Source organism: Paroedura picta, chromosome 14 (genome assembly GCF_049243985.1).
Source record: "Paroedura picta isolate Pp20150507F chromosome 14, Ppicta_v3.0, whole genome shotgun sequence".
In the NCBI taxonomy this organism is placed as follows: domain Eukaryota; kingdom Metazoa; phylum Chordata; class Lepidosauria; order Squamata; family Gekkonidae; genus Paroedura; species Paroedura picta.
The window spans coordinates 13,912,505-13,927,321 of NC_135382.1; the positions used below are offsets into that span (position 1 = coordinate 13,912,505).

Here is a 14,817-nt window from a genome sequence, read left to right on the forward strand (position 1 = left end):
ACACCCATGTAGTGTGGTGGTGAAGAACAGCAGTCTGTAGTCTGGAGACGCAAGTTTTATTCCCCACTCCTCCTCCACATGTATCCAGTCGAGTGACCTTGAGCCAGTCACAGTTCTCTCAGAGCTCTCTCAACCTCACCTACCTCATTGAGTGTCTGTTGTGGGGAGAGGAAAGGGAAGGCGATTATAAGCCACTCTGGGATACCTTCAGATAGTAAAAAGTGGGGCACAAAAAAGACAGCTCTTCTTCTTAAGTGTGCAATGCTCAGTTTCTCCTTCTGCAAGCCTGTTTACCTTGAGAGAAGAAAGTAAGCAAGAGTGCCTGAGAGAAAGCTTGATCCTCATCAATACAGCGGAGGTTTCACAAGTTGAGTCCAAGGGAAAAAAAACAAAGAGAGTGAGAAGAAATAAAAGGCGTTTATAGACACTTGACACAATTCACCTTCTAGACTGTGAATGGCAGGGACCTCTTGGCCTGGTTTCTCAACCCTCGGGCAAGATTTCGATATCAGTGGGCAATTTGCATTAAAAAGCTGGGGTATGGTAAATTTTCTTCTCCCTCCTTTCTTGCATAGCCTTTGTCAATTTTTTGCTCTCTGCCATTCCAAAATGCTGCTCAAATGTGCTCTGGTGCTTTACATGTCCCAGAGCACAAGGCATGCTATGCTTTTTTTGATCAAGATGTATTTTTGAGCCATCTTCCTCTCTGACAAAGAAGAAGAAGAACAAGAAGAGTTGGTTCTTATATGCTGCTTTTCTCTACCCGAAGAAGTCTCAAAGTGGCTTACATTTGCCCTCCCTTTCCTCTCCCCACCACAGACACCCTGTTTAAGGATTCGTGGGGTTCGTAGCATCAGAGCCAGTTTAAGGATTCGCAGGGCCCGAACAGAGTACAATTGTGGTGGGAGCAACCAGATTGTGGTGGAGGGGCCTGCCACAGTGGAAAGGGGTGTCACTCTGAGTGACTTAAAGAGGGGAAAGGGGGGAGGAGAGAGGCTATGGCCTGATCAATGGGGGGGAAGGCTCTCCGTTGAGCCCCTGGAAATGCAAGGTCCATAGACCGTGCTACGTTTGCTACATGGGTAGAATAGTCCTAGATACCGCTCTTATTCACTATACCAGAGGTAGTCAAACTGCGGCCCTCCAGATGTCCATGGACTTCAATTCCCATGAGCCCCTGCCAGCGACCCCCTGCCTCCACCTGGGCATGCAGAGGCAGCCTGGGCCCCCCACTCCCCTCCCGGGCCATCCAAACCACCCCCCCCCGCCGCTCTGGCTTACCTCCTGGCCCCGGTATTCACCAGGGCAGCCCAGCATGCCCCGCCCCCATGCATACACGGGGAACGACAGGGCATCCTGCCCCGCCTCAACGGCACGGCAGCATCACGCAGTAGCTGCTGCCATGCATAAAAGGCCGTCTTGCAAACCCTGCCTCTTCAATTCACTTGATTGTTACAAGAGTTAATCTTTTCTCCTCTCTTCGGCCTTACTTTAAAAACAACCAGGCGGGCCGTTGTTTGAATTCAGATGCTATCTTTGGCCATTTAGGAAAAATAGGAGGCAGTCTCACAATGTGGGCGGTCTTTGAACTTTCCATTGACTCCTTTGCACATGTTGTTGAAGCTACTTGCCTAGGAACCACATCTGACGAAGGGAACACAAGCCATCCGTCAGATGCTCACACCAACCCCCCCCCCCAAAAAAAAAACCCAAACCATTCCTGCTTAATCCTGCCTATTATCCTATTATTTCTTTCAAATTTAGGCAGTGTGCTGGAGTGCTTTCATGAACCACATCCCTCAAAAAAGAGGGCAACATAGGAGCAAGTCAAAGTCTCTGTAGTCATCACAGCAAGCAGAAGGACCTGAATTCAGCCCTAGTCCTCATGATTTTTCACTTCTCTCTTCTTTTTTACAATTTGCCTGTGCTGTTCCCCTGCACAGAGTCAGCTCCGCTCTCTCACCCACTTTCTCCCTGATGGACAGGGGGAAAAAATATATTGCTTTTGCTTCTTGTACAATCAACTCTGCTGAGCAGAGCAGTGCGCGGTGAATAGGAAGCCTTGAGCATTATTTTTGGTCTGTGATAGCTTTATACCTAACTTGTATGAGAGGCATCCCGGCGTATTGACAGATCACCAACCACGACTTTATAGTCTTGGACCAAGAGTGGACATACTTGTTTGGCAGCAGCTCTTTTGTCATGCTGGGCATTCTTCAGCGCTGTAACGGAACAACACAGGAACATGGGAGAGTTCTCAGTCTATTGAGCCGCACATTACACTCTGCCAAGAACATGCGGGTAAAAGTTTTTTTGCCTCCGTTAATAGGCACCCGATCATTCTTGCACTAACAAAAGGGAGAGAGACAACATCATTTCCTCCATGAAATGCGCAATTCTCGGTGGTTCAACACTCAGTTCTTACTTTACTATATCTGTCATTGATTAGGACTCTCCATACTTCAAGGTGGCGGTTTATGGGGAACGAGGGGCAAAGCCCATTGTACCCAAGAGCAGGGGTAGTCAACCTGTGGTCCTCCAGATGTCCATGGACTACAATTCCCATGAGCCCATGCCAGCAAATGCTGGCAGGGGCTCATGGGAATTGTAGTCCATGTACATCTGGAGGACCTCAGGTTGACTACCCCTGCCCAAGAGTACAATGGGCGCAAGCACACATACCTGCATTGTGGTTTTTTTGGGTGCTGATCCTCTCCCCGCCCTGTTCCCCGTTGTTGAGATCCAGTGTGTTGGAGGTGATTAAGCAGTAGGAGGCTCTAAATGCAGGAGCCCAGTTTGATCCCCCCACTCCTTCTCCATGTGCAGCCAGCTGGGTTGCCAACCTCTAGGTGTCACTTGGAGATCTTCAGGAATAACAACTGATCTCCAGGCACAAGTTCTTCTGGAGAAGACAGCTGGGAGGGAGGGAGGGAGGGAGGGAGAGCAGAGGCCGCGCTGGGTCCCATGGGGCTGGTGGGCAGCCTTTACGCCTTCTCCCACCCACCCACTTACCCCTGGACTCATGGGGCAACACCTCCAAATATCAAGGAACATTCCTAACCCATTGGTCACCAAGCTCCAGGTGTGGTCTAGCGACCTCCTGGAATTGGAATTCATCTGCAGACTATAGAGATCAGCTTCCCAGGGGGAAAAGGCTGTTTGGGAGCTGTTTGACAGCTCATCTCCAGACAACAGATATCTGTCCCCGTGGGAAAAAAGGGCTGCTTGGGAGGGGAACTTAGCAGCCTTTGCCCCACAGAGGTCCAGGGATGCCAGCCTCCCCCCCCCCCCCCCGTCCCGGGAGGCATTTCCCAGAAGGACAGCGCTTCATCAGACTGCAGAGATCAGTTCCCCTGGAGAAAAGGGCAGATTGGGAGGGGGGACTGCGGCCTTGGGCCCCACAGAGGCACAGGGATGTGAGCCTCCAGGGCGGACCCCAACTTCTAGACCAGGGCAACTCACTGGGCCTGGCTCTCCTCTTCCCCCCCCCCCCAAAGCTCCCTCTGCTTCTCACCCAACCCCCAACATCTACAACATGGCAATTCACTGGGGCTGGCTTTGCTTCCCCCCTCACCTTCTACACCTGGAGTTCTGTGAGAGCGCTTCGGGGATTAGGTGAACTCAGAAGTTCAGATGGCCATCAGTAGATGTCCCTGGTGTAAGGTGACCAGATTGTCCCACTTTTGGAGGGACATCTGGGGGTACATGGCAAATTGAAATTGAAATTAAAAATATATATATTACAATATTATTTTTGTGTTCTATGTGTTCTATGAAACTTTTTGTTGCTCCATATAGACCAGATTTTTAATCAAGAACCCCCCCTGGTCAATGGTGTCCTGCTTTACCAATGTTAAAATCTGGTCTATATGGAGCCCCCTTCCCCTGTTGCTCTACAGGCCTAGTCTCTCTTTCCACAGTGGAAACAGTAAATGATCGATCGATTGATTGGCTGGCTCCCACATATTATTTCTAAGCCCACTTCTCTGAAGGGTGTGTCACCACTCCTGGGATCCCCCCCCCCCAGCCTGAAAATATTTCAGAGGCTCCTCCATGGTCAAAAGATTGAAACAGGCTGCTCTAATCTATGTGCAGGGATGGAACCTGGGGACGACAAGGACTTCTGTGGGCTACAATGCCACACAGCCCATACTCTAAAGCAGCGGTTCTCAACCTTCCTGCCACTGTGACCCTGCGGCAGTGGCGGTGGAGATTATGGCAGTCGTGACAGTGACCCAAAAGGGGTCATAGGGTTGTGCGCGCCCTGGTGATCATGGAAGGCTGAGGCAGCCAGTGCTGCACTGTGGAGGACCAGCACCCCTCCCCTCTGCGCCGCTGGTCACCTCGGCCTTCCATGATCGCCAGGGCGCACACAACCCTATGACCCTTTTGAGTCACCACCACCGCCAGTGGTACTCAACCCCTTCCCCTTTGGGTCACCGTGGCAGCCTCAGCGACTCCCCTGAAAGGGTGAATCGACCCTTCTGGGGGTTGGGATCTCCAGGTTGAGGTCTGCTGCTCTAAAGCATCCTTTTTCTCCAGGGGAGCTGATCTCTGTAGTCTGGAGAGGAGCTGTAATTCTGGTCCCCCAGGTCCCACCTAGAGACTGTCATCCCGACACCCACCCCTGATGGTTCCCAGTTTTTATTATGGCCAAGGCTTTCTTCCTTAGCAAAGTGAGTGAAGTGTTCAGCTGTGAGGCTTGGGGAGGCCATCCTTTTGCCCCTGCAAATTGTTTGATAGCACCTGAGCACATGTGTCAGCCTGCCTGTCTCTCGCTTCAGTTTCACATGGAGACAGAAGGACCGTTCTCTATTGATTTACCATCTCTTTATACTTACTCCCTTTTAAACACTCTTTCCAATACAGCAATTAATTTGGGTGACCGAAGAGGTGTTTCTCATCCCACCGCATCTATTCTTGAAGCATCTGTTTCCATGATGCTGTTGATCGGAGAAGAACCTGTGACATCAGTTTGCCTACTTGGGGGAGTGGTGCTACTTGGCTGATTGGCTGGGATCCAGCAGGCCGTGTGGGAGTTTTGTGACAAAAGTGAGGTTTCTTCTTCGTCAGTGATGCTGTTGATCTGAGAAGACCTTATAGTGCTGGCAGGGGTTTTGTTCAAACACATATTTCTGGCCCACAGGGATGGAAAGTGAGGTCCCTCTCCAGGTCCTCCACTTGTAATTTTCAAATCTACTGTTCACTAGACACTCTGAGGTCCCAGTTCTCATTTTTTAAAAATATTTCCTGTTGTCTGAGATTCTTTTCCCCTTATACTTCTGCAACAAATGAACTGGGTTCAGCTTGGTGTAATAGTTAAGAGTAGCGCTTTCCAATCTGGTGAGCTGGGTTTGATTCCCCGCTCCTCCACATACAGCCAACTGGGTGACCTTGAGCTAGTCACAGTTCTCAGAGCTCTCTCAGCCCCACTACCTCACAGGATGTTTGTTGTGGGGAGAGGAAGGGAAGACGATTGTAAGCTGCTTTGAGACTCCTTTGGGTATTGATAAGCAGGGTATAAAACCAACTCTTCTTCTGGATACTTTACAAAAAATGAAAGCTGAGAATTTAGAGGACCTGGTAAACAGATCATTGTTAACAGAAATAGACCTATCTTCTCAGTTTATGATGGGAGAATTAGCAATTCTAGGAGACCAATAAGCAATGCAAGAGTCAGTAACAAGCAAGATACTCCATATACAAAGAGAGTATCTGTCAAGAAATATTGGACAGAGTCAGTTCTAAAAATTAATCAAATGGATTTTTATTGGAAACAAATAAAAATGGTCCCAAACAGCATGCATACAATACAATATAAACCCGCCATACAGAGGAAAGTGAAGGGATGACTGGGTGAGTAAAAGAGAGAATTTGGGTCATATTGGGTCATTATATTTACTGAGAAGGAGGGGTTCCAGAAGATACAGCATGCTCAGCAAGATGGGGCTCACATAACAGAGAACGGAGAAGGCTTGTCTCTGCTCTCTTTTTATAGCAAATTTGTACCTTGGAGGCCATGGAAGCCCTAAAACAAAGCCAGGAAGGCAATGTCAAAGAAACAGTGGTTTGTTAATGGGTGAACCAGATTTTAATGTGGAGACCCTAATGGGCCATTAGGGGAACCTCTGGAATTGGGAGTGGACTGCATCTGCATTCTGATTGGCAGGAGGAATCCAGGTGTGGAGGACCTTCTGTTAATGGGATTTTGATGTGCCAGTAATCAAAGACAGAAGGAAGCTGCTAGAAGAATTACTTCACCAGGAAGAGGGGAAACAATACAGGATAGTTAATTAGATCTGCCACTGGTCTGGCTCCTTTGTTCCAGTTGTGCTCAAATGGGGAAGGGCATACTGCCCAGCCCTCTTTGTGCAGATAATTGTGATAGCCAGGAGATCTCTTGCTGGAAATCTGACCTCACACAGAACCTGGCATTTGACCTATTTCTGTCACCCAAAGTGTTATGGGTGGGTAGCCATGTGTTGGCCTGACATGTGTTTCTTATAGTGAACCAGAAATACAAATGGAAGATTGTAGTTGCTTTCCTCTTTGCACAGTGAAGTTTATATCTGTCAATTGCCAATTAAAAAACAAAACAAAATAGTCCCTTGGTATCTCAGGAAGGAACAATGTAAACAGAGGATGGAGATAGGTCAGTCATTCTCAACCAGGGTTACTATTAGCCTGAGGGTTACTCCAGAGTCCCAGAGGCTTATTCCAGTGCGTGTTTGGGGGAGGGGGGGTTGTTGTTGTCAGCCATTCAGACTCTTGGTGATCCCATGGCACAGCTGTCACCATGATCCCTGATCCTGCACCACCTCCGTCAGCTATGCAGTGTTCTGGCTGGTGTACACCTCAATCAAGTCCAACCACCATGCCCTTTTTCCACTGACCAATCCTAGCATAAGCACTTCCTCCATTGAGTTGGATCGCATGGTATGGCCAAAGTAAGTGAGCCGGAGATTCGTGATTTGGCCTTCCGGTGATTTATCAGACTTTATTAAGGTGACCAGATTGTCCCACTTTTGGAGGGACATCTGGGGGGCACCTGGCAAATTGTACTTATGTTGCAAGTAAAAATATATATATTACAATACTATTTTTGTGTTCTATGCATTCTATGAACATTTTTGTTGCTCCGTATAGACCAAATTTTTAATCAAGAACTCCCCTTTACCAATGTTAAAATCTGGTCACCTTAGACCAGGGGTAGTCAAACTGCGGCCCTCCAGATGTCCATGGACTACAATTCCCAGGAGCCCCCTGCCAGCGAATGCTGGCAGGGGCTCCTGCGAATTGTAGTCCATGGACATCTGGAGGGCCGCAGTTTGACTACCCCTGCCTTAGACTTTATGTGCTATAGTATTTCCTTGTTTGTGACTTTTGCAGTCCATGGAACCCACAGAAGCCATCTCCAACACAGGAGTTCAAATGAATCAATTCTCTTGTCTGATATTCCAAAATCCAGTGCAGGTTTGCTATGTGATCACAAATGCCACACACCTGTTGAAAGCCAGCTTGAACATCTGGTAATTCTCTTTCAATGGTTGTTGCTATGCGTTGTTGTACGAGCAGGATCTTACCAGCCTGGGAAATGAGGGCTATAGTGTGGTAACTGGAACAGGTTTTGGAGTCACCCTTTTTGGGTAGTGGGATAAACACAGATCATTTCTACTCCTCTGGCCAGTTATTAGTTTCCCAGATTTTCTGGCACAAAGCTGTAATGGGTTTGATTGATACACATCTCAGCAGTTTCATGGGTATGGTGTCCGTGCAATGTGGGGGTAATTATTTAAAATATAATTTTTAAAAAAGTTAAACTTACTTAGGGAGGAATCCAGAGGACAGAGTAGCTTTCTGCTCACCTGTCTAGTCTGTGGTCACCTTCTTGAATTCACATGCAATGGAAAAGGAATGGGAAGGAAGAGTGGAATTTGCTGCACTTTCCCCATTGACTCCTTCCATTTCCCCCCTCTCAGAATTTCTTCTCATAGCCCCACTGGTAGAAAATGGCTGGAGGAAAGCTACTGCAAGCAATGGGGCTCAGATACTCAAGCAGGAGAGGACAGTGTCCAATGCCAGAGAGTCCAAAGCAGCCATTTTCTCCAGGGGAACTCCTCTCTATAGTCTGGAGATGAAACGAACTTCTTCTTTTAACAAGCATTTAATATTATTAGTGATGCCAGGCACACTGTAAACATGTGACTTCCGGAAGTATGGCAGGGAGGCGTGGCCAGTTGGCAACACTTCTGGGTTACTCAAAGCCTGAAGAATATTTGAAGGGTCATTACATGGCCAAAAGGTTGAGAACACCTGGGTAAGGAGAACGCAGGGAAACGTGTCCTGCAAGAGCCCCGTCTCTGCCTCCTCGCCTGGGTAGCCATAGCAACAACCAAGAAACCACAGAGTGTTATTATCACGGTGTGGAAGTCACCAAGCCAGGGAAAAGGACACAGATCCAGGGAATTACAAGTTTAAGTTAAACTCGAGTACCTGGCAGATTGCTGAGACGATTAATAAGGCAGTCAGTTTGGAGGCACCCAAAGGAATTGGCTAACATAAATAGCTCAGAGACGGCTGTCATACCCAACGAGCCATGCTGACTTCACCGACTTTTATACGAAAATAAATTTAGAAGGTCAAGGAAATAAATAATAATAATTCATATGGTTTGATGGCCCTTCTCGTCTTGAGAGCACTTCACACACTTTGCAAAGAACTTGGATAACACACGGCTAGAGCAGAAGAAGCACAGGAATGAAATTAGGGTTGGGCAAAGCGGCCGTTTGCTCCCAAAGCACCCAGCGCCGCGGTGCAGGGGGGGAGGGGAGGTGTGGGTGCCAACCAGCATGCCAGCGCCCACACCTCCTCTCCCCACCCAGCACCATGGTGCTGGATGTTTCGGGCTCGAAGGGCTGCTTCAGATGCTGATGCGCCCAACTTAAACGAAATCCGTGGTTCTGTCTTGCAGCCCGAAGCAAATGTTCAGGGGGGCTGCACTGGAACAAGCTGTTGGCGGGAAAAGAGGGACCTCGAGGGCAGGGTGGGATGGCGCCATCCGAAAGGAGGAGCCGAGCCTGAAGCCTCCTGGATGGAACTATGAAAAATGCTGTGGGAATAGCACGATGGAGAGCAGACGTGGGGTGCTTTTGGGACCAGCCGGCAGGTTTCTAGTGGGAGGTTAGCGTAGGAAAGCAGTAAGGGAGAAAAGTGGCACCTGTGGGGAGGATCTAAGATGGGGTCCCAGTCTTTTTGACCCTGTGGGCCCCTTTGGAATTCGGATGCGGCATGGTGGGCTGCAGCAGGAGGTGGAGCCAGCAATAAAATGATCACCACAACTTAACGTCAGGAACAGTATAAATCCTTGTTCTGCGGCAGCCATAGCTGTCAAGATAACATTATATATATATATATATATATATATATATATATATATATATATATATATATATATATACACGCCTTGCCCATCAAAGCCCCAATTGTCAATCAGAAGTCTTGCTGGTCAAAGGCTCAACCTGGCCCCGCCCACTCCCTAAAAACACTTGGCTGGGGCTAGGAAAGGTGTCAGCGGGTGCCATGGAGCACAAGGGTGTCACTCTGGAGGTCTCCGACCTAAGAATATGCCTGAGTTTTCTGCCTCATCTGAATGGATTTCAGTTGGGTTGGAAGGGGGGGAAAATCTGGCGACTAAAGTTGTCAAAGTTTTCAGCTTTCTGGCCTCTACCGATTTCCCTGCAGTGACATGTTTATGTTTAATTTGTGTGTTTTCCTCATCCAGAGAACCTCAAGGAGAGGCCGGCCTCCCTGCTCAAAAGTCCACCCACAGGCACCACTCCAAACGCTCCATCTGGCCCCGTTGCTGAGGCAAGGAGAGGCGGCCATAGATTGTCACCATTGAGCTGACTGGATTTTAAAAATGGAAGCTAGTTTTTAAAACTGGTAGGATATTTAATTGCTGTATTTTAATCTTGTCCTAATGCCGCCTTGAGCCTACTGGGGAATGGTAGGCTAAACGTCTTAACACAGCCCGCGGCGACTAAATAAAGCCGTAAGGGCTTAGGGGGAGGAGTTAGGGCGGGCTCTGTCCGGGATGAGGAAGGGTGCCGATTGGCCCCTTCCTCCGGACAGACCATCGGCCGGGCCAATCCTTGCCCTGCCGACAAGGGAGCAATCCCCACCCTGCCGACAAGGGAGCAACTGCGAGCCGCGAAGAGCGCGGCTCGCAGTTGCTCCCTTGACGGCAGCCTGACGCGTCGGGAGGCGCTTTGTGCCTTCAACGTGTCAGGCCGCCGGCTAGGGAGCCCCCTAGTCTAAAATAAATAAATCGATAGACCAGTGTTAGTCAAACTTATTTATTGTTGAGAAATCCCTGAAACATCCTTCAGGCTTCGAGAACCCCCATGGTTGGGAAGAAGACCTTTATATCATCATCATCATCATCATCACCACCACCATCATCATCATCATTAAAATTTATATCCTGCCTTCCTCTGAAGACTCGAGGCTAGTTACATAAAAATATAAATTCCATAAAACACCATAAGACCCCCTAACCCGTATAACTCCCAATTTACCAAGATGGCCAGGTCCCTCCTACCTCCCACAGTCATGTAACAAGGAGTGCGCTAAAGAATGTATAGTGGAGCCTGAGGAGGGCCCATCACTCTTATTAGTCTGTCCTAAACCATAGACCTGACGGAAGAGCTCCATTTTGCAGGCCCTGAAGAACTTTGTCAGCTCTGTCAGGGCCCTAAGCTCCCCCAGGAGCTCATTCCACCAGGTCGGGGCCAGGACCAAAAAGGCCCTGGCCAGGGTCGAGTCTAGGCGTATCTCTAGGGCCAGGGACCATCAACAGATTAGTACCCTCAGAGCAAAGAGCCCTGCGGGAGGCACAAGGGAGAAGTTGACTAGCCGATCTTGCCATGTTAGCTTGCTAACTAATAATTTTTGGATTGTAGTTGTCGTTAATGGATTTTAATGGATTTTATGGGGGTTTTAGAATGTTGTAACCCGCCACGAGCTGCAAGGGAGTGGTGGGCAATAAATCGAATAATAATAATAATAATAATAATAATAATAATAATAATAATAATAATAATAATAATAATAATGAACAAACAAGCGATCCCTCAGGCTGAGCCCAAGCCACAAATGGCCTTAAAAGTCAGAACCAAGGCCTTGAACTTGATCTGGGCCAAAACTGGCAACCAGTGCAGCTGCCTCAGCAATAGCTGGATGTAAGTCCTCCAAGATGAATCAGTGAGAACCCTAGCAACTTTCTTCTGCACCAGCTGTAGTTTCCGGGTCAAGGATAAGGATAGGCCAGTGTAGAGCAAGTTACACACCCACCTAGAGCCCTTCCCACCCCCTCCAGGCCCATCACTAGCTATTGGGGAGGCAGGTTGACATGATCGTATGTGGTCACATCACCCAATAAATGCTTAACAAATTTTAAACATATATCAAAAATTAATTGACTCGCACCCATTAGGGAAACCCTTTCAGAGCCATCAAGAAACCCCAGAGTTTCACAAAATCCTGGTTGAGAAAGTCTGAGCTAGGTAGCTAGATGAATGGATGGTGACTGACAGACAGACAGACAGACAGACCAATCGATCGATGGATCGATGGATCGATCCAGCTTGGTGTAGTGGTTAGGAGTGCGGACTTCTAATCTGGCATGCCAGGTTCGATTCTGCACTCTCCCACATGCAGCCAGCTGGGTGACCTTGGGTGACAGCACTGAGAAAGCTGTTCTGACCGAGCAGTAATATCAAGGCTCTCTCAGCCTCCCCCACCCCACAGGGTGTCTGTTGTGGGGAGAGGAAAGGGAAGGCGACTGTAAGCCACCTTGACACTCCTTCAGATAGAGAAAAGTGGCATATAAGAACCAACTCTTCTTCTTCTTTAGATAGGTAAGTAGGTAGGTAGGTGGGTGGGTAGGTAGATAGATAACCCAAGGAAGTGAGTCCCTTACTTGATCCCAGGTGTGGTTTGAACTCATGAATTTGCCTGATTGGTACTTCATGATCAATATTGTCTACTCAGACTCTTTAGTCTGAGCTTTGAGATTACCCACTGCTTGGTCCTTTTAACTAGAGAAGCCAGGGATTGATCCTGCATGTCAAGCAGATGCTCTACCACTGAGCTATAGCTCCTCTCCAAATAACTTTCCCAGGTATCTGCCATGCATGGCCCCAGATAGAGAAGTTAAGTCTGTGCCATGTTCCTGACCAGAAATGGCCACTTGCAGGCATAAGTTCCAAGGGGCAAACAGGCAGAATGCCTTATGCTTGCCTTGACAGCACAGGGACAGGTTTGAAACCCATAGCTCATCCCTCCCATGCTTTGGTCCTCATCTGACTGGGGGGGGGCATTTAGGAGCTTAAAACATGGACCTTCCAGTGCCACATGTCATCCAGCCTGGATTGTTGGCTCTGGCACCAGTCATGCTCCGCAGTGGCTCTGGGTTTATGGATCAAAGTGTGTTTGCTCTGTCCATGGGTCTTAGCTTAGATTTCTTTGTGGGAATGTCAGACTGGAACTGAAGTCCACTGGAGTAGCTCAGGGCCACCTGGTAGGGTTGCCAGCTCTGGGTTGGAAAATACCTGGAGACTTTTGGGGTGGTGCCGGGAGTGGGCAGGATTTGGGATGGGGAGGGGCCTCAGTGGAGTAGAACGATGGAGTTTCCCTTCCAAAACAGCCATTTTCTCCAGGGAAACTGATCTCTCTCACTTGGAGATGAGCTGTAAAACCAGGGGATCCCCAGTTCCCACCTGGGGACTGGCATCCCTGCCATAAGGTCATAGACACTGTTAGTTTCACACAGGCAGAGGAGTTTTTGGCAATAAAGGAAGGTATGGATGTTTCCCACTATAGGTGGAGAACTGCCTTTGAAATTGGAGAAAGGGCTGTTTTTGTGCTCTCTCTCTCTCTCTCTCTCTCTCTCTCTCTCTCTCTCTCTCTCTCTCTCTCTCTCTCTCTCTGAGTTTTAAATAACTGACATCTTGTGGGTGAAGATGATCGATGTCCTAGCAAAAGCAAGTTTATGATGTGGCACTCTTTTGCCTGGCTTTTCATCAGAATGGATGGCTATAAATACAGGGAATCAATGCTTGCTCAGCCACCAATCTGGCCTCCTCCCCCCACCCCCATCCCGTAATCACCATGCATTGCCTGTCCAAATTTTCCCTCTTGTCTTAAAAAAGCGGTGCATGAATTTTCATGTATATATTACAGTCACAGCTTATTCCTACTATATTTTGCCCTGGCTGTATTCAACCCTCTTTGGGAAGACTTTTTAATATTCTGTCCGAACGAGGCTTTGGCCCCTGTGATTCCCAAACTCCAGAAAGTAGCCAACATTTTTTTAATTGCTGGTTTTATGTGAAGTTGAGGGCCTCTCTAATCATACCCCCTCCCCTGCCCCAGGGTCTTTTCTAAATCACTCTAGCGATTACCATCTTCTCTGCCTTCTCCCGGCCACCGATGGAGACGTCACGCTGACAGATACCAAATATATAGCTATGGCCCTGAGATTTTGGGATAGTCATCTAGACTCGGGTTGATGATTATATTGAAACCCTAGCCTCCTATTTTACTGGAAATTGTTCGTAATTTTCGTTTTAAGCTTTGCTGATGATTCGTTAATTGCTTTTAATTATAGAGATTGTAGGGGTGTTTCCTCGGAGGGCTGGTTTTATCTTTTTTCTTTTTTCCTGCTGGATTTAAAATCCTATGTTTTATATAATTTTGTTACGTCTAAAAACCTTCTGAATTGCAGAGGCATGCCTGTTGATCAACTGCACTAAGCTAACATTTACTCGTTCGATACTTTATCAATTAAAAGGGAAGCTTTTAAAAGGCGACATAATGTTCTGGGGATGTGCAGGCCTTGCAAAGATTCATGATGATATGTTATAGGATGGGAAGGATTCAGCCAGTAATTATGCTCAGCCAACTTTTGCATCCGGTAAAGCTGATAGGCAGTACAGGATTCTGCTTAGGGCTGATCCTGCGTAGAGCAGGGGGTTGGACTAGATGGCCTGTATGGCCTCTTCCAACTCTATGATTCTGTGATTCTAGGATTGACCTTATCTGAGGGAAACCTCCACATTCAGAGGCACTAAACCTCTGGATCTCAGAGCTGAGAGATAACTTCAGACCTCTATTCCCTTGTTGGACCTCCAGAGGAACTGGTTGGCCACTGTGTGAGACAGGATGCTGGACTAGATGGACCACTCACTGGTCTGATCCAGCAAGGCTCTTTGAATGCTCTTATTAGGGGAAGGCCTCGGCCTCTGTGCCCTCTTGTTGGCTGTCCAGAGGAACTGGTAGGCCACTGAATGAGAGAGGATGCTGGACCAGATGAACTACTGGTTATGCTTTATTGGTGAGATTAATAACTTGTTTGAGAAACAGCTCATTGGAGCGTTTATTACGTAAGCAGGATACAAACTTGGTTTTAAAACTATATATAGCATCGCAATGCCTATAAACCTATTACAACAAAGAAGCAGAATGAGAACAAGTTTTGAATATGAAAGTATAAGGAAGTGGATTTGGAGCAAAAATATATTTTAAAAAAATTGTGAGATACGTAACAGACTTACTCTTGGACTTGGGTATATTGGAAGCTGCAGCAAGTGTGTAGAAATGATGAAATACGTAACCTGGAATGATGATATTAAAAAGTTGTATAGTTGTAAAATATATCAGTTATGAAATCTGAAACTTAAAATGTTTGAAGTAAGGACTATTGCATTTTGTAGAGAATGTCTGAGGATTGTAATGAAGGGGATAGTGGTTAGGAAT

At 47.6% G+C, this 14,817-nt stretch overlaps 1 long non-coding RNA gene across 1 annotated transcript in view; it reads right to left on the reverse strand.

Annotated features, from left to right (window-relative positions):
* Positions 1-14,817, reverse strand: part of LOC143823590 (uncharacterized) — a 30,116-nt gene that overhangs the window by 6,867 nt on the left and 8,432 nt on the right. Inside the window, exon 2 of the long non-coding RNA XR_013226514.1 lies at positions 2,103-2,222. This is a non-coding gene — a long non-coding RNA (uncharacterized LOC143823590). The remainder of the gene's footprint in view (positions 1-2,102; positions 2,223-14,817) is intronic.